The sequence below is a fragment of the Typopeltis vanoorti genome, chromosome 4 (genome assembly GCF_054136105.1).
Source record: "Typopeltis vanoorti isolate ZY-2024b chromosome 4, IOZ_Tvanoo_1.0, whole genome shotgun sequence".
NCBI classification, from domain to species: domain Eukaryota; kingdom Metazoa; phylum Arthropoda; class Arachnida; order Uropygi; family Thelyphonidae; genus Typopeltis; species Typopeltis vanoorti.
The window spans coordinates 16,975,191-17,002,041 of NC_143552.1; the positions used below are offsets into that span (position 1 = coordinate 16,975,191).

A 26,851-nucleotide genomic window follows, 5' to 3' on the forward strand; every position below is an offset into this window, starting at 1 on the left:
CAGCCATATAATGTAAAATAAATCCTAAATGCAATATATTAAATGCACAATTTTTAATAGAAGGGCATTTTCACCTATAGTAGCTAATGTAATATATCATGCACAATGCAAGCAGATTGGCGTATGATCAATAAATTTCTATTATATTCATTTAATATATTAATACTAATAATTTTAATACTATGTTAAAGATACCAAGCAATTTAATAAGCTAGGATTTAATCCTTTTTTCCCAAGTAAGCAAACAGACAAGTAAGTCAAGTTTGCCCCTGAACGTAGTTCAAGTCTGGGGCAACTCGCGGTAAAGGTGTAGTAAGCTCCGATCACTTTCCTTAGCATTTTCCCCTAATGCAAAGCACATCCCCTTGCAGAGATGTATGATTCTAAGCATTAGAAGCAAGGGCCACAACCCAAATAGCATCATGCATCTCCGCAAGGGGATGTGCTTTGCATTAGGGGAAAATACTAAAGAAAGTGATCGGAGCGTACTCCACCTTTACCACGAGTTGCTTCAGACTTGAACTACGTTCAGGCGCAAACTTGACTTACTTGTCTGTTTGCTTACTTGGGAAAAAAGGATTAAAACCTAGCTTATAAAATTGCTTGGTATATTTAACATAGGATACCCAAGTTAAAAAACTTCCTACATAAATTTTAATACTAGAGGGATATGGAAGGTTCGAGGTTTAGAGATGCAGGAGGAGAGCGTGTTCCAAATACTGAGTACTCTGGATGTCAGTAAAGGTCTGTGGGACTGGATGGTATTTCACCATGAGTTTTGAGAGAATGTGGTAAAGAACTGACAGTTCCTTTGACCTGGCTTTTCAATGAAAGTCTGGCTACGGGAAAGGTGCCCAGGGAATGGAAGGAAGGTAAGATAGTGCCTTTGCATAAGGGCAGTAGCAGACTGGAAGTGTCTAATTATAGGCCAGTTTGTGCGTCATCAGTAGTTGTTAAGATCTTGGAAAAATTAGTTAGGGGACCATATACAGCATTGGGCAGATGAGGATAATGTTATCTGTGAGAGTCAACATGGATTTGCAAAGTGGCGCTCTTGTGTTAGTAATATGCTAGCCTTTCATAATAAAGTTACAAGAGCAGTAAATGAGGGGAAAGGCATATACTACCATTTTCTTGGATTTAGCAAAAGCATTTGACAAGGTGCCACATGATAAGCTGATATTTAAGTTGCAGCACATGGGTTTGGATGTCAGGTTGGTCAACTGGATTCAGGATTGGCTGTCCGATAGGTATCAGAGAGTTGTGTATGGTGGAGCAGTTTCAAGGAGGCAGAGGGTTACAAGTGGAGTCCCACAGGGCTCAGTACTGGGGACTATTAACCTTTATATCATTGTCATCAATGATGACAATGATATAAAGTCCTGATGTGAATATCCCCCTACAATCCAATGACATTGTCAATGGGTTGCAGGGGGATATTCAGTTGTTTGCGGATGATGTGAAGCTGGGAAGGGTTATTAGTAATAGCGCAATGTGGCAGCTCTGCAAGAGGATTTGAATAAGGTAGCCATATGGGCTTATTCATCTGTCTAGCTGATTGGGGTGTTGGTTTAATGCAGCAAAATGTAAGGTCTTGAGGTTTGGGAGACATCAATGGGAGGCTGCATACTCAATTGGAGGAGCTATAATGGAGGAAGTAGGAGAGACGAGAGATCTGGGGTTGATGATTGATAGAAACATGAAATTCAGGGGACATATTGCAAAGGTGGTGAAGGTAACACAGAGGATTGCTGCAATAATGAGAAGGACGTTGACCTGCAGAGATAAAAGAGTTATCGTTGTGTTGTATAAGACCCTAATCAGACCACACTTAGACTATTGTTCTCAGATTTGGCCCCTAGGATTTGAAGGGGATAAATTGACTGTGGAAAGGGTACAAAGGCAGATAACAAAGACAGTTTCAGGACTGTACAATGTTAATTATGAGGATCGGCTGAGGGAATGTGGACTGCAGAGTTTAATAGATGGAGAAGGAGAAGTGATATGATTGAGACTTTTAAACTGTTGAGAGGCAGTTACACGGTTGACACTGGAGAGTTCTTTCACTTGGTTGAACAGCAGGAAGAAGTGATGACAAGGTGGCCATCCCAGGAAGTTACGAAAGGAAACTGTGAGCAAGAGGGTGAGGAGTGGTTTCTTTGCATGGTGTGTGGTTGAAACGCAGAATGCATGCCTTATAGAGTGGTGAGAGCGAGAACGGTCAATGAGTTTAAGGAGTGGTATGATAGACTTTGTGTTTCCTAGGAAGGACCTCCCGCGATGAGTCTTTTGACTCTGTTGGATCCTACTTCGTCTCAATCTATACTTTGGATCTGACATTTCGTTATTACGATGTTCTTAACCTAAAAAATAGTTGCTAGTTGATTTCTAATACAAATATAGAGAAAATTTATATTTATAGACTGCGCCACTCTATATCTGAATTAGTTCAAGAACTGAAGAAAAACCAACTCACAACTATCTCTCTTTTTAGGTGTTAATATTATATATAACGGGCGAGTATATTTAACTTATTTATCTCTCCTACTTTGGTTCGAATATTTTATGAATGGTGCAGTAAAAGAGATTCGGGCAAAATACAACTTTTGATTAACAAAAACAAACATTTAATTTTAAAATCACAAATTTTACACTTAAGTTTAAATCAGTAATTAAGATATCACAAACATTTTAGCTTGTCTGATAAGTACAATCATACAACTCAGACAATGGTAAATCTGTTATCTCTAGTACAGTCTTCTTACAGTTCCTTAAGTTCCAAATACAATAAAAACTACAGTAACACTCCTCTTCACAAACAAACACTTTTAATTTTACACTTCAGTTAATTCTCACCAATAGTTACTGTTAATATAAGGAAATTCTAGGTTGAAACTCACACACTTCTCTGTACAGAAATATTAATGGTTGGAATAATCTTACCGATAATCTTTTTTCTTCATCTACTTATACGTAAACACTTTTTATAACTGTAAACACTTAAACAGTATACGGCACTCATTAAAATAATTCTTCTAAGCAATAACTGAATTAATCATCGGTCACAATACACATAAACAAACGTTGTTGCATAAAGTACTACTGATCACTCATGAAATAAGGCAACACACAATAATTCCTTAACTTGAGGTTTTATATGCACAGTTGTTCACTCTTCCGGCATTTAATTAATTCTTTAGACACTACAATTCCAAACACAGCTATCGGTAAACTTCAATTTTACAGCCTCTACTTTTCTCTAATAACTCTGTGCTTTACTTCAAGGTTCCGTATGTCCTTGAAAGGTCGGCCCTGAAATTGAATTTCAACTCAAATATCGCTAGTCTATTTAGTAGTCACTCAGCTGTCTTCCGTAGCTATAATTGTTATTCTACAACTTATTAGCTAACCGCCTCTCGACTAGTAGACTTTATTTAGCTGTTTGAGTGACTTGCCGACTCGCTATTATCGCACTGTGATTCCCAATTGCTCCGATTCCAACCTAATGCCAATCCTCTCCTTTCTCTCTCTAATCTATCTCTTAATTTCGGCATTCATCACTTATATATCCGTTTTTCCTACCTAAATTATTCTTGTGATTTCTTTCCAAAACTCTTCTCAATAAACTTTCTCCCCACGTGCTGTTCCAAAAACGTGCTCGCTCACTTACATATGTCTCTATGACAACAAAACAAAACATAATAAAATTGAGGTATTGCATAATGCTAAACTTCTACAAATAGGAATAAATAAGGAATATTTACATTTCAATTAATGCGCAGTTAAATTATCAAATACAAGTTCTTATAATATTAATATAGTGATGAATAAAATAGCTTAATAATATTTAATACAGTATTTTCATTATTAATACATATATCTTTGATTAATTAATTAAATATTAGACAAAATTAAAGTAGTTATATGAATATTAAATTGTAAAATAAGTTGTTTACATTAAATAATATTTACAAGTCTAGCCTTTGTGATGGAAGATCATGTTGGATTCTGAAGCAAATAATAATTACTCCAATCTCTATATATTCAGAATCCAACAAAGGCTTACTTTTCCTTTGAAAAATTTTTCTTTAAAGAAAAATTTTTCACACTAGACTCATTGGTGGAGGAATCAGACTTTCTACTACCTTTCTGAACTCTTAAACAATTCCTAGTTTGAATCAAATCTGAATTGCTTTCATATTTTATACATTTCTTTCTTTCTGTACTTGCTCTTGTATCTTTGCTGCTCTTAAAATAAGGAAACAATTGTTTTCTAAGCCTATAGTGTGGTAATCTTCCTTCAGGATAGAAACTCTGTTCCTTGTCACTAATATCCAACCTAAGTTGTCTTCCATCTTGGTAATTCATTCTTTTAGTCTTCCTTCTGAGATCACTCAAACCCTTGTAATTCTTTCCTCTTCTTATATTTTCAGTTCTGATATGTAAAGCAGATATCTTAGTAAAATTAATTTTAACTGGCATTTGATTCTCAGCACAAATTTCTTGCTCAGAATCAGACACTTGAAGTTTTGATGTCGTTTTGATGTAGAGCTTGAATCCGTATCCTTCACAGTTGGTTTATCTACAGATGATTGCGCTTTATTAGGTCGGTCTTCTTCATTAGGTACACAAAATCTTCTTGTCAGTTGCCTTGTTCCTGTGTATTCAGACTTATTGTTTCTTTTAACATGTATTTTTCTATTCATTAGGGATATTTCACCTCTAGAAAAGTCACAAGAGAAGTGATGCTTCTCCATAAAATTTGTTCCTAATATTATGTGAGAGTCCAAGCTAGGAGAGAAAGGAACTATAAGTAGATCTTGATATACACACAGTTTGATGTCTGGTATATAAATTTTTATGCGAACTTTCTCATATGCTGTAGATTTTGAATCAGAGAGAGTGGAAATTCTTATATGTCTCCTTAAATTGGTAACATTTTTCCATAATTTATCTATTAATTTTAGGAAATAATGCTTACTGATGGTTGAGGCATTACAACCTGTGTCAAATAGAATGTTACATTTATGACCTTTGACACATCCTGTAATCCTCATCATTGATTCTCTTGATCTAGGGAAATTTTGAGACTTATTATACACTCTGTGAGGAATATGTCCAAAACTAGAGTTCCATCTGCTGTCAGTGTAGTTTCTTTTATTAAAGTAGCAATTCCTAGCAATGTGACCAATCTTGTTGCAATTAAAACACTTAGGAGGATCTCCACCATCTGTGAGAATTTTTCTCCTTGTCTGAGGTTGAGAATCAATGGGAATTTGCTGTCTAACATTCTTCAGGGCTTCCACCACTCTATCCAATTTAGTCAAAATTGGTTTATTTTGCCTCTCAACTTCCAGTTTGACTACTTCGCTAACATAATCTGCTGTGGGATTGAAGTTCTCTTGAAATCCTATAGTTATTTCTGTCAATTTTTTCATTATTTCATCTAACTTATTCTTCATTGGCTGTTGCAATTTTTCTACTTCCTGGTGAACAAAGTCTTGTACTTCCTTGAATAACTTCTTGTTGGTTTGCTCATTTGTCTCAGACATGCAGTTATAATTAATAGAATTCTCTTTAATGATTTTCCTTTCATCTTCTTTCCTTCTATTCTCTTTTGAGGATTTATTTACACCTAGGGAACAATCAGTTCTTTCTACTATGTTTACAAGGCCTATATTGGATGAGGGACAAAGGTCTCTAATCATCTGTTCCTTTTCCTTGACAGCTACAAGGTATTCTTCTAGTGAGGTTATTTTCTTCTTGTAGGCTGTCTCCCTCAGTTCTTGCCTAACACCTTGTCTAAATTGTTGATAAACTGCCCAATCCAAATGAGGTTTGTCTTCATTGGATACATTCAAACTATTAGAGAGAGTTAGTAAACAATTGTAGAAATCAGCAACACTATCTTTGTCCTTCTGTGTAATCATCTGCAACTTCCATAAATTTGGTCCAACACTCCTCCGTTTACAAAATTGAGATAGTAAGGCTTCTTTAAATTTCTTGTAATCAAATGTTTCTCTAAGTATAGGAGATGAGAAAAAAATATGTTTTAGCTTTACCAATTAGCTTGTTTCTAAGTAATACCAACAACTGAAAGTCTGTCCAACCTGCTGTTTCTCTGACTTTCTCAATAAAAGTAAAAAATGATAACACATCATCAGAGTCTTCTCCTGAAAACTGGGGAACTACCTGTTGGGGATTCACACTTCTGAAAAATTCACTGTCTTCCATCTCTGAACTAGATGAAACTGCCATTTTAATTTTTATCAGCTTACAAACAAAAAAGAAATTCAGAATCCTAAATTAATTTCTCTGTTTGCCTGAGTTTACAACCAATTCACTTGATTCACTTATTTTATCTTTAAATTCCTTTACTATTACAAATTTTAATACTTAATATTACAATATTTTTTTAGTGAATTCAAATCCTGCCGACTGCACCATTTTGTTGGATCCTACTACTTGTCATTCTATACTTTGGATCCGACATTTAGTTATTATGATGTTCTTAAACAAAATAGAAGGTTGCTAGTTGATTTCTAATTTAAATATAAATTTTCTCTATATTTGAATTAGAAATCAAGATCCAACAGGCCTCTATGGAGTTGTTGGATTCTGAAGCAAATAATAATTATTCCAATCTCTATATATTCAGAATCCAACAACTCCATGGAGGCCTGAATAATAATAATAATATAATAAATTTAGTTTAATCCTTTATCCAAGTGTAAGCAAACAATGTTTGCACCTGAAAATGCCTTCAGGACTGAGAAAAGGTGGTGCAACACCAGGCAACTCCAAGCAAAGGTGGACCAAGCTCTCATCACTCCTTGTCTCAGTATCTCCCATAATGCAAAGCACATCTCCTTGCGGACATGTATACTGCTATGCATTAAGGGAAGGGCCACTACCAATGTATACTGTATACATTGGAGATGTGCTTTGCATTATGGGAGATACTGAGACAAGGAGTGATGAGAGCTTGGTCCACCTTTGCTTGGAGTTGCCTGGTGTTGCACCACCTTATCTCAGTCCTCAAGATATTTTCAGGCACAAACTTTGTTTGCTAACACTTGGATAAAGGATTAAACTAAATTTATTATAGTCTAACCAAGTGTAAAATAAACTTCCAATAATAATAATAATATATAAATTAAGCCATTACCACAGATGCTTTATATAGCAAATTCCTTGAGATCAGAGCAACTCTCTACAACAGCACAAAGTGTGCTAAAGTGAGTTTAGGTAAACAAAACAAAAAATCTCCAAAACTCTATTCCTGGAAATAAATACAAAAGAAGGTACTGATATTCAACTGGGTAACTACAGCTTCTTGAACTATCTAACGCCAAGCTTCAGCAGGTCTCTTGGGTTCATCACTGACTCACCACAGAGTGTGTTTTAGTACTCAATTTACTTCCTCCTGACACACAGAAGAGTTTAAAGTATTGGTTGCTGGCAGGAGTGAAGTAATTTAAAACTTCCAATAATCACTAACATGATTTTCTACTGAAGAGTGATAAATCTGGTGAGAAACTGTAACTGAAGTCAATAAAGAAAGGAAATGGTAAAAACAAAATAAAGAAATGGTGGGAAACAGAAAACAAAGAATTGGCAGGAACCATAAATAAGGCACACACCAACACGAAAAACTACAAATGCCAACAAAAATGGGTGACATATAAGAAAGAAGACAATAAAAATCCAGAATTAACATTTAAATTTAAAAATGCTACAACAGCGTTTTGTTACAATAGCAACAGTCAAGTTCACCAGAGGGCAAGAGCAAATATTTCAATATAGTTTGCAATAGTTCTTGCTTTAGTTCTTTGTGCAGTGTTTGAAAAATGGTGGTAGTCGCAGCTCAGTTTACCAATGGCTTATCACCAATCTCCCCACCCCATTTAAGGACTACAATTAACATAGTATACTATGGGATGCTTTTATTTTTTCATTCACATTTTGCTCGTTATCCTCACCCTTGATCACACTACTCATCTTTCTCTAAGTCAGTATTCACTAATTTCTGATGTAATGCTGCCAAGGACCTTTATACTAATGTCAGATTCACAAAATTCTTCCCATTTTCCATCATGCACTCCCTGATCTCTCACTTGCCACACATATAATTGCTGGAATGTGTACATTATGGAAAATGGGAAGAATTTTGTGAAGCTGACATTAGTATAAAGGTCCTTGGCAGCATTACATCAGAAATTAGTGAATACTGACTTAGAGAAAGATGAGTAGTGTGATCAAGGGTGAGGATAACGAGCAAAATGTGAATGAAAAAATAAAAGTAGGGCAAATAATAAGTTTGAAACATCATGAAGTTTTCAAAGATGGTTTTAATTGGAAGAATGAATTGTGAGAGCAAGAGTAGGTAACTTGCAAAGAGAGATGGATCCACTGAAAGAAGAAGTGAAATGTCTAGGAAAAGGGCCGAGAAGCATGAAGGACAAGATTAGGTGACTGGAAACAAAGAATGCAAAGCAAATCAGAGTAGGAATGATAGAGTTATGGAAACGATAGAAGGGGAGAGAACAGGAGAAAACCAGTGAGAGGGAATGAGAAGAATGCTAGAGAGTGCTGGAACCAGGGATGGAGAGACGACAGGACAGCAGGTAAGTAGGAGAACAAAGAAAGAAAGCCTTTGAGGAGAGAGAGTGAGGGATGAAGGTGAGCAAGGAAGAAACAGTGGTAACAAGTGTGATGTACGGAAACTCGATGATCTGTAGTGTGCAAGATAGAATGCATGAAGAGTGTTTGCCTGCAGGAATAATAGATAGTGTGACTATGGCAATTAAGCGAAATAAAAGGGTGAAAGAGATGGGCACAAATGACTGTAGAGCAGTGTGAATTGAATGGCAAGAGATCTAAGGTTCATGCTTGAGGTTGTATGGAAGAAGACAGAGAGGGAAGATAGTGAGTGTGTTGCCCAGGTAGGATAATGCAGAGCTGCAGAGAAGAGCATCAATAATGAATAGTATAATAGCCAGTGTCGAAAGAGAGGCTTGGAACACATAGATGCTTTGAAGACATTTGAGAACAGAAAGGAACTGTATGCAAAAGATGGCTTGCATTTGAATGAAGAAGGGCACAGGCATCTGGAGCGGATGCTGTTCTCTAAACAAGTCAGCATGTCAATGCAGGAAAACTAGAATTATCAGGGTGGATGGTAAAAGGGGTATTCCCCCCCCCTTCTCCCAAGCATCTGTTCCTCTTGTGGGAACAGATGCTTGGGAGAAGGGAGGAATACATCAGGTAATGCTAAATCCAGTGCAGTCTATAGGGGATAATGATAGGTATAGAAACAGTGACAATACCTTGATTCTTTATATGAATGCCAGGAGTATCCCTATCCAAAGATTATTGGAATCTCTGAGAAAGTGGCTGATGGAATATGATATCTGACAGGAATAGAAGAAGCAGGGTATAGCATTTTTCAACACGACAGAAAGGGAAAACAAGATGGTGGAGTACAGATTATAAGCGATGGCTTATTATTATTATTATTATTAAAACAAGACCTCATGGAGTCAAAGACTCATCTAGGAGGTCCTTTTATCTTACACACACATCTCATCATACCGTGTCTTAAACACGTTCAAACTACTTGCAGACACCACGCTCTCAGGCAGGGCATTCCAATCACTCACAACTCTGCAGGAAAAAAACCTGCCTCTCACTCCCTTACTCACACCCTCCTTATACAGTGTCCAGGGATGACCTCTGGTTCTCCCCTGATCTCCCACTATTCTCTGTAGAACTTCTCCACCATTGATCCTATAACAACCCCTTACCAACTTGTAGGTCTCTATCATATCTCCCCTCTTCCTTCTCTCCACGAGACTCTGCAAATTACATCTTTTCAATCTTTCCTCATACTCAACATTCCAGAGGTCAGAAACTACCTTAGTCATTCGCCTTTGGACCCTTTCCAACATCTCTTCATCCTTCTGAAAACCCGGTGACCAAATCTGGGCACAATAGTCCAAGTGTGGCCTAATCAAAGCCTTATACATTGGAACAAGTATCTCCCTACTTCTACATGTCAGTGTCCTCCGCATCATTCCCAGAAGTCTTTGTGTTGTCTTCACAATTTTGGCGATGTGTCCCCTAAATTTTAAATCCTTATCCACTATCACCCCCAGATCTCTTATTTCCTCTACTTCCAACAATATATTCTCACCAAGCATAAATTCTGCATCCCATCTTTGTTTTCCAAATTTTAAAACCTTACATTTTGCAACATTGAACTCACATCCCCATTTGCTTGCCCAATCACTCAATTTATTCAAGTCTTCTTGCAAGGCCACAACATCTTCACTACTCTTTATGGTTCGTCCCAACTTTGCATCATCTGCAAACAACTGAATATCTCCATCCAAATCTTCACCAATATCATTAATATATAAGTTAAATAGTAATGGCCCTAAAACAGACCCCTGAGGCACTCCACTAGTGACTTTCCTTTTCCTGGATATTGCACCCCCATACACAACTTGTTGATACCTATCAGATAGCCAGTCTCCAATCCAATGCACTAATCTAATATCCAACCCCATCTGCTCGAGTTTGACTGTCAACTTATCATGAGGTACTCTATCAAAAGCTTTGCGAAATCCAAGTATATTACTGTGTATCCTTCTCCTCTGTCCAAGGAAGCAGTCACTTTATTGTAATAAGTAAGTAGATTACTAAAACATGACCTCCCTTTAGCAAATCCATGCTGTCCATCAAAAATTATACCATTGTTGTCAACCCAACTCTGGATCCTAGTTCTCACAAGCTTCTCCAACAACTTAACCACAACACCTGACACACAGATAGGCCTATAGTTTGATGCTTGAGTTCGATCACCTCCTTTATGAAGTGGCACAATCTTGCCCTCCTTCCACTCTTTAGGAACTTGACCAAGTGCAAGACTCGTATTAAAAAAATATGTCAAGGCAGGTGTCAACTCTCTAGCACACTCCTTCAGAATACGCGGTGATATATTATCAAGTCCCACAGCCTTATTTACATCTAGTTTACTCAACTCCCCAAACACCTCTTGCTCACTTACAGTCAGTCTCTCCTCCCCATCATCAACTGCTCTTAATCTCTCCATGAAGTCACATTCACAAGATTGAAAGATCTTTATGAATTGCTCATTAAGTATCTCCACAACACATTCTGCAACAGCTGTCTTTATACCATTTCCTCCAATCAATGTCATCCTTCCATAATCATTCTTTCTTTTGCTGGCTACATATCGAAAGAACTCCCTAGGATTCTTTTTGGCTTCATTAGCTAACTGCTGTTCATACCTCTCTTTAGCTACTCTCACCAACCAAGTCACCCTCCTTGCCTGGTCTTTGTAGACCTCATGAAATTGGTTACTTTCACTTCTCTTATGCAGTCTCCACAATGCCTTTTTTTTCTGTATTGCATGCTTAATCTCTTTATTCATCCATCTCACACCTACCTTATTTAACCTTCTCACCCATGGTATACATTTAGACATTGCATCTACTAAATAGTTTTTGAAAATCCCCCAAGCTGCATTGATCTCTTTTCCAGCTAACTCCTCATTCCATGCTACATCTGCAAGCTGTCTCCTGAGCTCTTCATAATCACCCCCCTTGTAGTTCCACATATACCCTTTTTTCACAGGGGTCCTTGCACTGCTGGCAACCACCCAGGTAATCACCTCATGGTCACTTTCACCAATTGGTGGATGATTTGACACCTCATTTATAATTACATCCTCCGATGAGATGACCAAATCCAAGACCTTTAATCCTCGTGTGCCCTCTGTTACATACTGTCTGAGGTAGTTATCCCTCAAAAACTCAAGAAACTCATTTTCTTTACTTCCAGTCGCTATCTCTTCATTCCAGTCTATATTGCCATAATTAAAATCACCCATAATGATCACCCTTTTCTTATTTGCTTGGCTTATTTGACTATACATTTCACTATCACCACCATCCACATTACCAGGTCTATAACAACATCCCAACAAGTATTTGATTCTATTTACCTGTATCTCACACCATACTGCCTCAAAACCACTGGCCCTATTTCCCTCTTGCATCTCTACCTTGTATGGACATAACTCTTTCTCTATCATCAATAGCACTCCCCCTCCCTTTTTATCCCTTCTATCCTCACGAAACACATCATACTTTTCCATCTCTATTCCTGTCAGGATGTCGTCCTCATCTAACCATGTCTCACTTATTCCGACAATCTCTGGGTGCACAGAAGCAATTAGTGCAACCATTTCATCCGCCTTGTTTCTTATGCTTCTAGCATTGGTATACAAACACAACAACTCATTTCTGGATCTACAGCTAGTTCCACTGATACCATTCACTCGATGTGCTCTCTCCATGCTGAACTGGGGCCATTTCTCTTTCTGCTTCTTCATTTTAGAACCCTTTGCAACAACATCTGTTTCCTCTTGATCCCTGGTCATCCCATTACTTTCCTGCCTACACATGCTCTCACCTCCTCTTGGAGCATCCACCTTTCTCACGCTGTGTATCCCTGTCCACCCTGGGCCTCCCCGTTTCCCTGTTCCTCTTGCACACCCATTCTCTCATTTTCTATACTCATACCACTCACCTCTCCATTGTTTTCCACTTCTTCAATCTCTCCTGTCTTACTCTCCTGCTCTTCCACATCACTCCCCTCTCGATCTGATTCATTTTCTCTATTCACTTCTCTACCTTCCAGCAGCAGTCTCTCCAAGCGACTCACACCATAACCACTCAAATGCAGTCCATCGCTCCCATACAGCTCACTTCGTCCCTCAAACTCATTCCACACATTAACAAACTGTACTCCCGTCTCCTCACACATTTCAGCCAGAATACCATTCATAATCCTTGCTCTCCGCCTCATTTCACCACAATCATACCTAGGCAACACACTGACCACCCTTCCTGTCACACTATTCTCTTTTATCTTTCCAAGCAGTCTCTTGACATTCATTTTAACATGCTCTTTGTTCTCTCTCAAATCATTTGTACCAATTAATACAATTAGCTCTTTTGCTCGCTCCCGCCTCATATCCAATGCCTCAATCACTCTACTTATTTTACCGCCTGGAAAACATACCTTGTGCATTTTATCCTCTAGCACACCTTTAATAATGGAGTCGCCATACAACGCCACTCGCTCATCTTTCGTTAACTCTTTCATGCCATCATGATTTATTGTAATAGTTTTGACCTGAATTCTCTTAATTTCATTCCGTATCCATTTCATTTCTTGCCTCATCCAATCTAATTCACTTTCCGAACCTCGCGACACATTCTCTCTATCATTAAATCTTTCTAACTTTCTAACTCTCGACCCCCTCTTCTCACATTCCCTCTCATTCATCCTTCTTTGTTTCCGTACTTTCGGTCCAACATACGTCCAACTTTCACTATCATTCTTCTCACTTTCACTGTCATTTATCTTTCTTTGTTTCCGTACTTTCGGACTAACATGCGTCCAACTTTCGCTATTATTCTTCTCACTTTTACTGTCATTCATCTTTCTTTGTTTCAGTACCTTCGGTCCAACATGCGTCGAACTTTCGCCATCATTTATTCTTTCGATTTTTTTTACTTGCGATTTCTGCATTACGCAAGTTCTACTTTCATTCGTTCTCTCAATTTCGTTTCTTTCCACCTCACTTTCGTCCCTTTTAACATCCATTACGGTTGTCAAATCGCTCTTTTTCTTTTTTTCTGATTTTTTAACATTTTTTCGCTTCTCTTGCTCAGTATCCTTTTCTTTCAAACGTGCAATCGCGATACAATCGGTACTAGCACTTTCTGTCATCAATTTCATATTCGCATTCATTAGTTCTTCGTTCAGGTCACACTTCGCACACACCCTTCTTCCATCCGCACTAAACATCCACAAATCATTTATGTAATCGAAAGAATACATATAACAGACCTCACACTTAATGAAACGACTGAAATCTACATTCAAATCATGGAATGACAATGCCGCCGCCATTTTTTTTTTCTCTCTGCCGGTTATAGGTCTAATAATAACGATTTCGTAATTTAGTTTAGACAAGAAAAAAAACCCACACTAATAATACCGGTAGCGTACAATGGTAGCGTACTTATGTCAATCTTAAAGTGGCGGATTTGGAAGGCAATGGCACTAATTGTTTTGAAAGCATATGGTGTGAAGTACAGGTGAGGGAGGTGGGCAGGAAAGGATATTTAGTGGGGTATTGCTACAAGCCAGGGAGCATTGAGGGTGAAGAGCAGATGTTTAGGCAGGTGAGTCTAGCATGTGCAAGAAAAATTATTGTTATGGGAGATTTTAACTACAGCAGTATAAATTGAGAAGAGCAAACTGCATGCAGTAATAAGAGAATGGAATTTCTGGAATTCTTCAATGACAAATGTCTTAGACATCATGTAGAAGAAGGAGCACAAGGTTCAAGAGTTTTTGATTTGGTTATAGAATAAGAAGAGCTGCATATAACTGAGATGGCATTTCTGTCCCTGGTTGGAGAGTGTGACCATGTGGTTTTGACTTGGAAGATGAATATACATGCAGGAGTATCAAAGACAAAGGAATGTATATGCAATTTTAAGGCAGGTGATTATAATAGTCTTAGATATAAACATGGAACAGTTCCATGGAGGGAGGAATTGGAAGAGCGAGATATCATCAGTGCTTGGGAACTTGTGAAGGAATATTTATTAACAGCACTTGCAAGCTGCATACTGTGAGTGAAGAAGAGAACACATGAAAAACAGTATCAAATGGGATCTACAGGTAAAAACGAGGTTATGGAAGAGATATAAGGAGTAGGGTGGATAGCAGATGAATGAAGAATATAACACCCAGGCCAGGAGAGTGACTAGTATGGTAAGGAAGGCAAATCTGGAATATAAGAAGTGACTGGACCTGAGATCCAAAGATAATCCTAAGGAATTTTTTTTGTTATGTGGCCAGTAGGAGGAGAAATGATTGTGGAAGAATAACATTGGTGGATAAAAATGGGAATAGAGTGACTGATGCAAAGTATACAGTGGAGTTGTTTAATGAACATTTTATTGGTATTTCATCCTGGAGAAGTAGGTTTTAATATTAGAGGGATAGGTCAAGTTTGAGGTTTAGAAGTGCAAGAGGAAAGTGTGTTTCAAATACCGAATATTCTGGATTTCAATGAAGCAATGGGACTGCATGGGATTTTGCCATGGGTTTTGAGAAAATGCACTAAAGAAATGCCAGCGCCATTGACCTGGCTTTTCAATAAAAGTGTGGCTATGGGAAAGGTACCCAAGGAATGGAAGAAGGGTAAGATAGTGTGCCATTCAATAATTTCAGTAGCAGACTGGAAGTGTCAAACTATAGAACAGTTTGGATTTCATTAGTAGTTGTTAAGATCTTGGAGAAATTAGTGAGAGATCATTTACAGCATTAGGCAGATGAAGATAATTTATCTCTGAGCGTCAGCTTAAGTTTGTTAAAGAACGCTCTTGTTTTAGTAAAATGATTGACTTTTATAATTTATTAGTATGGGGTTTTTCCCCTTTCTCCCCTGTCCCTTTGGAGGCAATGGGAGCAGGTTGAGCCCTACTAATGAGGGATTAGTATATATATATATATATATATATTATGACTATAGATCCTGGTGTGTTCATGGGGCCAGTCTACCTGTTCTGAGGAACAAAAAAACCCGAGTTTCTGGGTGAAAATCTGTATAAGACCGGTTAACTTACCTGTAGTCATAAGAGACCAGATAAAGGTTCCTCGTGTTATAGATGGAAATTGAACTCAGGTCCTTCTGCCCAAAGGGCTTCATCTATACTGACTGAGCTATGGAGGCTCACCTTTTATAATAAGTGACAAGAGCAGTTGATGAGAGAAAGGCATATTCTACCTTTTTTTTTTTTTCCATTTTAGAAAGGCATATGAGAGGATATCAAATGATATGCTGATATTTAAGTTGCAGCAAATGGATTTAGATGTCAGGTTAATGAACTGGATTTGGGATTTGCTATCTGATAGGCATCAGAGAGTTGTGTATAAGGGAGCATTATCAAGGAGACAGAAGGTTACAAGTGGAGTCCCATAGGATTCAGTACTGGGGCATGTATTGTTTAACCTCTATATCATTGACATTGTCAGTGGATTGCAGGGGATATTCAGTTGTTTGCAGATGATGTGAAGCTGGAAAGGGTTATTAGTGCAGATGTGGTAGTCCTGCAAGAGGATTTGAATAAACTGGACAGATGGGCAAATGAATGGGAATGGGTGTCAGCTTAATTGAACTTAATCTAAAGTCTTAAAGTTTGGGATACATCGATGGGAGGCTGCATACTCTGTTGGAGAAGCAGTACTGGAGGATGGTGATTGATAGAAACCTGAAATTCAGGAAACATATTGCAAAGGTGGTGAAAGTAACCCACAGGACTGCTGCATTACTGAGAAGGACACTGACCTGTAGAGATAAAAGAATTGTTCATTCATTGTATAAAGCCTTGATCTGACCACACCTGTACTACTGTGCTCAAATTTGGTCCCAGGATTTGAAGGGGATAAATTAACCTTGGAATTTAGGAGTGCAGAGACAGATAACACAGATGGTATCAGAAGTGTATAATGTTAGATGAAGATAAGCTGAGGGAATGTGGACTGCAGAGTTTGGTGAATAGAAGAAGGAGAAGTGATATGATTGAGACCTTTAAACTGTTGAGAGATAGTCACAAGGTTTACACTAGGGAGTTCTTTCATTTGGTGGAACATGGGGAAGGGGAACAAGTAGGGACAAGAGGCCATCCCTGGAAGTTACAAAAGGAAGTTGTAAGAGGTTAAGGCATGGTTTCTTTGCATGGAAAGTGGTTGAACCATGGAATACGTTGCATGACAAAGTGGTGACAGTATGAATGGTCAATGAGTGATATGATAGATTTTGTGTTTTCTACTGTGGGTTTCCCATGATGAGTCTTGTGACTCTATAATGCCCTGAATAATAATAATAAATCTTTATAGTGAACTAAATATGTGGTCGCTATCTTTAAAATCAAAAATAATCTGGTATGGTAAGGAATCTGAAAACAGAGGCAGTCCGTTAACTTTCTAATTAACTTCTTCCAATTATTAAGCAGGAGGAAAAGGAGGCATACAAGTGATAATGGGTAGCCTTTATTAGTCAGCCTAAGGATAGAGAGAGTACCATAACAAGGGAATTAAAACCAAGGAAGGGTGAAAAAAAAAGTACCGTATACTCCAGTAAAAAGTATCCACATATATTCCTGCAACTGGCAGAATTAAGATCTTGGAAAGAGCATGACAGTATAATAACACGTGATTTTAGGCAACTGTTAGACATAGTATACTATTATTTTATGTAATTCATTTTGGTATATAATATAATAGATATTGTTAATTCGTTTCCTGTGTTTGCTGTCTCATACGACCTCCACCTGCCCTTTATGTTTTTTGCACTGCTGTTATTGTTGTGCTCAGATTAAGATAATTAGGTAGTTATTTTTAACTGGGTTAGCAAATCATCTTGAAGGAAGTTTTCCAAACCAATGAAACTTCTAAATTGATAGTTAACAATTTTTCAGATAGACATGTACATAATCTCACTTTAATGTTTTCCATGAGAACATTTTTCTATGTAATAAGCAGAGCATTTTGATTCCATTTCATCTGATCTTAAACATTTTCTTCCCATTTAATCACTAAAATAAGTGCTTTCAAGTTCCAAAAATCTCCTCATTTTTCTCAACACTATTATAGGGCTCTATTCATTCTACACATGCTCCACTATGCATCCCACTTCTGGGTTTCTTTTCATTTCAGTCACGAAACAAGAAAAATTAGCTACAATTACATTATGTCAGTTTACATGAAAATAAATTTTTCATCACAAAGTAGGTTTTTCATATCATATTATGCAATTTGACTAAATTACAGCTATCATTTTCAATAAATAAATTTTTAATCAAAGCAAATGCATTAATTATTACCATTATTATTATTATTAGACCTCCAATAGTTCAGTTTTCAAGAGTTCAATATTAACCTTACATATGCTGTATATACAGTATTCATGTATATACATAAGAGGCAATCTATTATTTTTTTTAAAAAAAATAATAAGTGACTGCTTCCTTGGACAGAGGAGAAGGCTACACAGTAATATACTTAGATTTTGCAAAGCCTTTTGATAGAGTACCTAATGATAAATTGATAGTCAAACTAGAGCAGATGGGGTTGGATATTAGATTAGTGCATTGGATTGGAGATTGGCTATCTGATAGGTATCAACAAGTTGTGTATGGGGTAGCGATATCCAGGAAAAGGAAAGTCACTAGTAAAGTGCCTCAGGGGTCTGTTTTGGGGCCATTACTGTTTAACTTGTATATTAATGATATAGGTGAAGATTTGGATGGAGATATTCAGTTGTTTGCAGATGATGCCAAGTTGGGACGAACCATGAAAAGTAGTGAAAATGTTGTGGCCTTACAAGAAGACTTGAATAAATTGAGTGACTGGGCACGGAAATGGAGATGCGAGTTCAATGTTGCAAAATGTAAGGTTTTAAAATTTGGAAAACAAAGATGGGATGCAGAATTTATGCTTGGTGAGGATATATTGTTGGAGGTGGAAGAAATAAAAAATCTGGGGGTGATAGTGGATAAGGATCTGAAACTTAGGGGACACATAGCCAAAATTGTGAAGACAACACAAAGGCTTCTGGGAATGATGTGAAGGACAGTGACGTGTAGAAGTAGGGAGATTCTTGTTCTGTTGTATAAGGCTTTGATTAGGCCACACATGGACTATTGTGCCCAGATTTGGTCACCTGGTTTTCAGAAGGATGAAGAGATGTTGGAAAGGGTCCAAAGGCAATAGTCTGACTAAGGTAGTTTCTGACCTCTGGAATGTCGAGTATGAGGAAAGATTGAGAAGATGTAATTTTCAGTCTGGTGGACAGGAGGAAGAGGGGAGATATGACAGAGACCTACAAGTTGGTAAGGGGTTGGTATAGGATCAATGCTGGAGAAGTTCTACAGAAAATAGTGGGAGATCGGGGGAGAACCAGAGGTCATCCCTGGAAACTGTATAAAGAAGGTGTGAGAGGCAGGTTTTTTCATGCAGAGTTGTGAATGATTGGAATGCCTTGCCTGGCAGTGTGGTGTCTGCAAGGAATTTGAATGTGTTCAAGGCATGGTATGATGAGATGTGTGTGTGTGTGATAAAAGGACCTCCCAGATGAGTCTTTGACTCCATGAGATCTTGGGGTAATAATAATAATAATAACTTTTCTTGCAATACAATTTCATTAGCAAAAACAAACCAGAATTATAAATACAAAAAGTAAAATTGGCACAATCTAATTAAATACTGTAGCGCATCTATACATCTTATTCTTCCAATACCTTTACTTTTTAAATAGGTACACAATTGTACTACAGTATTGTCCTTAACTTATTATCACAGCTTACAACATTAATTAACTTAATGTAATTAAAATCTGAACATTTTACATAATGAAAATGCTTTCTAATTCTTGTTTCTGGCCTCACATCAAATGCTACCCACTTTCTTGTTTTCATGAATATTATTTACCTTTCCTGTTAAATTATTGTTTATGGATAATTTATATAAATTCACCCTTCATTATAAACAATCAATAGCAAAAAAAATCCCACAAACTGAATTTTGATGAGCTGTGTTATTGTGTAACGTACAGTAACACTTAAAGAAAGTTTTACTTTGTTTTATCAACGTAACTTTTTTTTAACATCTATAACAATATTTATATAAAGTAAACCGAGATACCTTGGTGTGTATGTTTATATATTATTATTATTATTATTCATGACAGGATTTGATTTATATATATATATATATATATATTTTTTTTTTAAAGAATTGAGTGACATAAACCGAGAGTAAAGGAAAAAGATTTAATGGTATCACACAACTAGTTTCGGCTTTTTACAGCCTTATTCAGGTGTTTTCATAAAAGAAAAGAAAAAACATTAAACATCGAAGATAAAAACTGTGAACAGCACAGGAAAGTCATTTACATATTTAACATGAAAATGTTGTAGTTAGCGTATTCAAAGCTGTTCCTTCATTGGCCACATTGTTGGGTGAGTGTATGCATATAGCATCTCGTGAATGCAAGTATGTGATCACAGCGGAATGACAGTCTGGGAGGTTGTAGCTTAAATTATTATTTAAATGTGCAAGGTTGAGGATGATTTCTCTAGATTCTACAATTTTTCTCTCCAATTCGTCACGGCAACGGAAAATGTTGTTAGATCTCTCCCAAAGGATTGTATGACTATGGTTTTGATCATCAATCAGAATAGGGTAGAAAAAACGATACTGCTGGATAAAGCACTGGCACATGTTCTCTTGTAAGTGATGTCCCTCCTGTGCTTTTCTCTCCATTTTTTTCTCTCCAATTCGTCACGGCAACGGAAAATGTTGTTAGATCTATCCCAAAGGATTGTATGACTATGGTTTTGATCATCAATCAGAATAGGGTAGAAAAAACGATACGGCTGGATAAAGCACTGGCACGTGTTCTCTTGTAAGTGATGTCCCTCCGGTGCTCCTCCATACGCAATTCAATAGACTTATCCATCTGGCCAAAGTAAGGAATGTCGCAGTCACACCATATCTTGTATACACCGGGATATCTTAGATGGTGATGGCTAGACTTTGGCCGGCTCCCTAGAGAGCAGATCTTAGGAAGCGGAGTGAATAAAGTTCTAATGTTATATTTTTTGAGAACCTTGGCTAATTTTTGAGAAACTGAGCTTATGTATGGTATAGATATATTGCCTTTAACATTATTCATTTCTTCAGTATGGCGACTAGGAGGATTAAAAAGGTATTTTTTAGTAATTTTTTGAGAATAACCATTCAGTCAGTCTGAAAGTAGATCTAAGAAAATTGATTTCTTTATGAAGTTCATCTGGGTCATCAAGAAGAGAGTGAGCTCTATGTCCCAAAGTAGAAATAATTCCAAGTTTCTGAGGAGTGAAATGATGGGACTGACTATGGAGATATCTATTGGTGTGTGTGGGTTTTCTGTTCATCAAAATTTTAAGTTTTTCAGAAGAACGGGTCAGTTTCATGTCCAGGAAAGGCAGGGAACCATTAGTTTCAAATTCAGCCGTGAATTGGATATTCAGGTGTTGACTATTGAGATGTTCAAGGAAATCCAGGAGAGAATCATGTCCATGGCTCCAAATGAGGAAAATGTTGTCCACATATTGTTTTCAAATTCTAGGTACTAAGGAATAGGAAGAGATAGCTTTAACTTCAAAATCTTCCAAATAAATGTTGGCAAGTACAGGAGATAAAGGATTACCCATTGCTAGACCATGATTTGGCTTGTAGATGGTGTCCTGAAATCTAAAGTATCCAGATTTGATGCAATGAGTAAGTAAGGCTAACATTTTTTTAGATAACTTATCTTTGAGTAGTGTCAGGACTTCATTTGTAGGAACATTTGTAAACAAGGATACTATGTCAAAGCTAGCCATGATGTCATTTTCTTGAACAGTAATATCTTTAATGTATGATACAAAATCCACAGAGTTGTTAATAAAAGACGAAGACTTGCCAGAAAAACATTTAAGGTATTTTGCGAGATATTTTGAAGGGTTGTATGTTGGTGAATCAATGCCTTCAAACTTTAGATTTCAGGACACCATCTACAAGCAAAATCATGGTCTAGCAATGGGTAATCCTTTATCTCCTATACTTGCCAACATTTATCTGGAAGATTTTGAAGTTAAAACTATCTCTTCCTATTCCTTAGCACCTAGAATTTGAAAACGATATGTGGACGACATTTTTCTCATTTGGAGCAACGGACATGATTCTCTCCTGGATTTCCTTGAACATCTCAATAGTCAACACCCAAATATCCAATTCACGGCTGAGTTTGAAACTAATGGTTCCCTGCCTTTCCTGGACATGAAACTGACCCGCTCTTCTGAAAAACTTAAAATTTCGATGTACAGAAAACTTACACACACCAATAGATATCTCCATAGTCAGTCTCATCATTTCACTCCTCAGAAACTTGGAATTATTTCTACTTTGGGACATAGAGCTCGCTCTCTTCTTGACAACGCAGATGAACTTCATAAAGAAATCAATTTTCTTAGATCTACTTTCAGACTGAATGGTTATTCTCAAAAAATTACTAAAAAAACCTTTTTAATCCTCCTAGTCGCCATACTAAAGAAATGCATAATGTTAGAGGCAATATATCTATATCATACATAAGCTCAGTCTCTCAAAAATTAGCCAAAGTTCTCAAAAAATATAACATTAGAACTTTATTCACTCCACTTCCTAAGATCCGCTCTCTAGTGAGCCGTCCAAAGCCTAGCCATCACAATCTAAAAAAATATCCCGGTGTATACAAGATATGGTGTGACTGCGACATTCCCTACTTTGGCCAGACGGATAAGTCTATTGAATTGCGTATGGAGGAGCACAGGAGGGACATCACTTACAAGATAACAGGTGCAAGTGCTTTATCGAGCCATATCCTTTTTTCTACCGATTCTGATGATCAAAACCTTAGTCATACAATCCTTTGGGATAGATCTAACAACATTTTCTGTTGCCATGATGAATTGGAGAGAAAAATTGTAGAATCTAAAGAAATCATCCTCAACCCTGTACATTTAAATAATAATTTAAGCTACAACTTCCCAGACTGTCATTCTGCTGTGATCACATACTGGCGCTCATGGGATGCTATACGCACGCACTCACTCAACAATGTGGTCAACGAAGGAACAACTTTGAATGCGTTAACTACAACGTTTTCATGTTAAATATGTATAGTGACTTTCCTATGCTGTTCAGTTTTTATCTTCAATGTTTAATGTTTTTTCTTTTCTTTTATAAAAACATCTGAAGAAGGCTGTAAAAAGCTGAAACTAGTCGTGTGATACCATTAAATCTTTTTCCTTTACTCTCGGTTTATGTCATTCAATTCTTTTAAAAAATATGTTTAACAACCGAGTAAATCAACCTCAGTACACACACATATATATATATATATATAAATCCAAAAATCGGTTTGTATGCCGTGGCAAAGTGCTTTGGGCTTGCTTCACCTTTGCCATGAGTTGCCTGGTATTGTACAACCTCAGTCAATTCACAGTATCACATATGTACTGGAGTGAGAAGTAAAATGTATTTTTTTTTATTGTGGGTCATGTTTGAAAAGTCTGAGCAATGGTGTGAACTCCTCAAAATGCTAACCAGGGCTAATTTTTCTAGTGACATACCTTTCGCTTTATTTCACCATACTTTTAGAGTTTATTTTGCCAAAAACACTTTTTACCCAATCACTACTACACCTACCAAATAGATGAAATACCACATACCCACCCTTGCATGCATGCACACCTCATCAAACACAAGAGTAAAGCACCTGCACCTGTTCCTATTCCATATAACTTGGATACTTCTGAAAAGATAGCTAAAGTACTAACGAAATATAACAACCTTCATGTCACACTTCAAATTAGCAACCCCGATCTTGCTCACCTAAAGACAAAGTCCATCCTCTGGAATTCCATCCTTCATACACATCCTGGAGTGTATGAAGTGCCCCATGATTGCATTAGGCTTACTATACATACATGTAGATTTGTTAACATCCACCTCAGAGAAGTCTTACATTTTCTTTTCTTATTGGGATTGTGCATCCTTCTTCACCGATGTAGGGTAAGTTACAGAAATATGGAAATTTTTCTTCAAGGTTAGAAACAGGTTGGCTAAGTTTGGTGATAAGGGAGAGAGAGAGAGAGAGAGAGAGAGAGAGAGAGTTTTCACGTTTAAACTCAAACCAAAAATTTGGCTACGATATGTTGATGATGTCTTTGCTATCTGGAGTCATTCTGGACAAGAAATACACCTGTTTCTAGATAATATAAACTTTCTTCATCCTCACATCAAATTCAAGGTAAAAAAAGAATCTCCACAGGGTATCTCCTTTCTGGATTTACACATCCAAAGAAAAGAAGATGGTTCCATCTCCACTTCGGTCTATCGCAAGCAGACATTTTCAGGTCGCTAATTCACAATTCTTCTGCTCATCATCCATCTCAAAAATTTGGCATCATTAAATTATTAGTAACCAGAGCGCACAGATTCTGCTCTTCTGAAGAATTTCTACACCAAGGATTGGAAATAATCAAAAATACAACCACACTAAATGGAAACAATCTTAAAACAACTAAAAAAAATCATCAGTCACTTCTCCACACATCAACCTAGACAAAAACAAGCCCGTAGGATTCCCATTCCCATATCGGAGATGTCAAAGGCATCTCTGAACATCTTTCAAAAATGATGAAGAAATGCAAACTTGCTACTACCTACAAACCAATCAATCAGATCTATAACTTGTTACCTTCTCCTAAAGACAAACTCTCACCTCTGATGCTTCCTGGAGTGCAAGAGGTTCCATGCTACTGTAAATTGTTTTACTATGGACAGACAAGTAGATCTGTCCACAAATGCATTTCGGAACATCAAGACCATATCCGTCTTATCAAACCGCAGAAATCTGGCCTTCAAAAAACATGGAGTTGAAAACCCAAACCATAGGATCCATTGGAAAAAGACCAAACTTCTACATAGATCTTTATATAAATATGAACGTTTATATAAAGAAAGTGCTGAAGCCCTACTTCACAGACCAAATCTAAACCGTAATTATGTTCTTGTTATTCCTAAAGTATGGGAAATTGTCATACAAAATTATGTAAAATATTTTTTTTTATATATATGTTATCTAATAATCTTTTTTTTTTTTCCCTCCAGATATATTTTAATTCAATTCTATAACACACTACTGCACGCATATTGGGATTCCATTGTAATCATGCGCCCTAACTGTATGTTATTCCTAGTATTGTTTGAATTAACTGAACTGATGATATCCTAAGATACTTAGGATGAAATATTTACTTTTAAAACTTATTACTGTGGTTATTACGTGTGTTTGTTTAGTCATGAATTCTCCACAGGTTTCATTGTACAGCAAAGCCTATAAATTAAATTAAAGATTAAATTAAATTAAAGAAATTATATACTTGGTTTAATTCTTTATCCAAGTGTAAGAAAACAAAGTTTGCAACTGAAGTATTTTCAGGACTGAGGCAACTCGTGATAAAGGTGGTATGGCTTCGCATCACTTGCTTAGAATCCCAAAATGCAAAGCACATCTCCTTGCGGACATGTATAATGCTATGCATTAAGGGAAGGGTCACTACCTAGACCGGTTTCGACCTTTATAGAGGTCTCGTCAGTGGGAGCCAGACCCAGAGGTGATACCAAGGTTGAAGTAATGCAGAAGTCATATTTTTTCTATACGAGTTGTCAAAAGGTGTCACACCTTAATATTGTAATACTCTGGATTAGAGATAGATAGTTGCTGAAAGTTTTTCACATGGTTATACTATAAATTAAAGATAACAAGAAATTATATACAGGTAACCCTTGTATAACGCGATACTTACACAATGCAGTTTCGATACAGTGTGGTCTACAAATTGTAGTAACCCTTGTTCAATGCGGTCTACAATTTCCAACAACCCTTTATTTTTTTTTAATATATTTTTCACTAAGGGACTTAAAAATCAAATTTTATCTACGTTAAATTTGTGTCTGCCCATATCGCGCAAGTAGTTATAAGTATCGAATTTAGTTTTATTGTATCCCTGAATAAGGTACTGTACAGAGGCTTTTGCAGTCTCTGTGTAATTCTCAACAAATAGTGCAATTAGAGAAAGCTGGAATAAAAACGGCGTTAACTAATGAATCACATGTTCTCTCTCCCAGAAACTATGCTGTATAGACTCAAGCAAAACCATATGTTGCACTGAAACACAGTATCTAACTAAAAACTATTGTCCAATTTCTCAATTATGAAATAAGTGTTTGTTTTATTGCATTTGAAATTCTCAATGTCATTAGGACAGATCACCAAGGCTTAAAATAAAATTAAACCAACTTAAAATAAAATTCTACTAAGAATTGAACATGCCATATAATGAGTGCGTGAATTCGCCTGCCACCTCAAATGCAAACAAGCAGCCATAAAATTCAACCAAGGGTCGAAACTTTTGTGTGAGTTGAGCCAGTTGTAATGAGAAGTTCCGTCGTAAAGGTAAATGACATCCTGTCGTGAATGGGTTAAAACTAATAGTGAATGTTGTTATGACAGTTTCAGATATTATGGAATTTGATCGAAGTGAATTAGCATTTCAACTCAACACTTGTCAGTTGTCTTTGGGTCATGCGATCTTTTGTTAATACTGCACCAATCATATGCACGTCTTTATAGCTGCTCTCTCGTCTAAAACAAAATTAAACTTGTACATATTGTAATAATTAAAAAAAAAGTTGAATAATTTATGAGCGTATAAAAGGGTATGACCTGTAAATCGTTGATGTGCCAGCAAAATTCTCAGATGTGCCACCTCTAGTACGAGTGCCATAGGTTCGCCATCTAGGGTTTACTATATAAAGTGTTTATTGTTGAAAATTGTCTTCGTTTTCTGCCAGGAAAGCCCATTAAAAATCATAAGTGTGTTATTCTCAAACTGAGCAGTTATTATTTGGTGAGTTACATACATATGTAATGCTTTTTTTATGTAAAAGTTTATTTTTATTGTAATGGCCACTAAAACTGCAACGAAAGGGAAAAAACCAACATTAAAGAGGAAATTAATTTCTCTCGAAGAAAAAATTAAAATCTTGGATCGGTTGAAAATTGGAGAAAAACCAGGAGTTGTTGCAAGGACTCTGAATTTAA

The 26,851-nt window shown here is 36.8% G+C and overlaps 1 protein-coding gene across 1 annotated transcript in view; it reads right to left on the bottom strand.

Moving 5' to 3' along the window:
- The window catches only part of rdgB (retinal degeneration B), a 608,184-nt gene that overhangs the window by 221,929 nt on the left and 359,404 nt on the right, over nt 1-26,851 (bottom strand). The gene's annotated exons all lie outside the window — the stretch shown is intronic.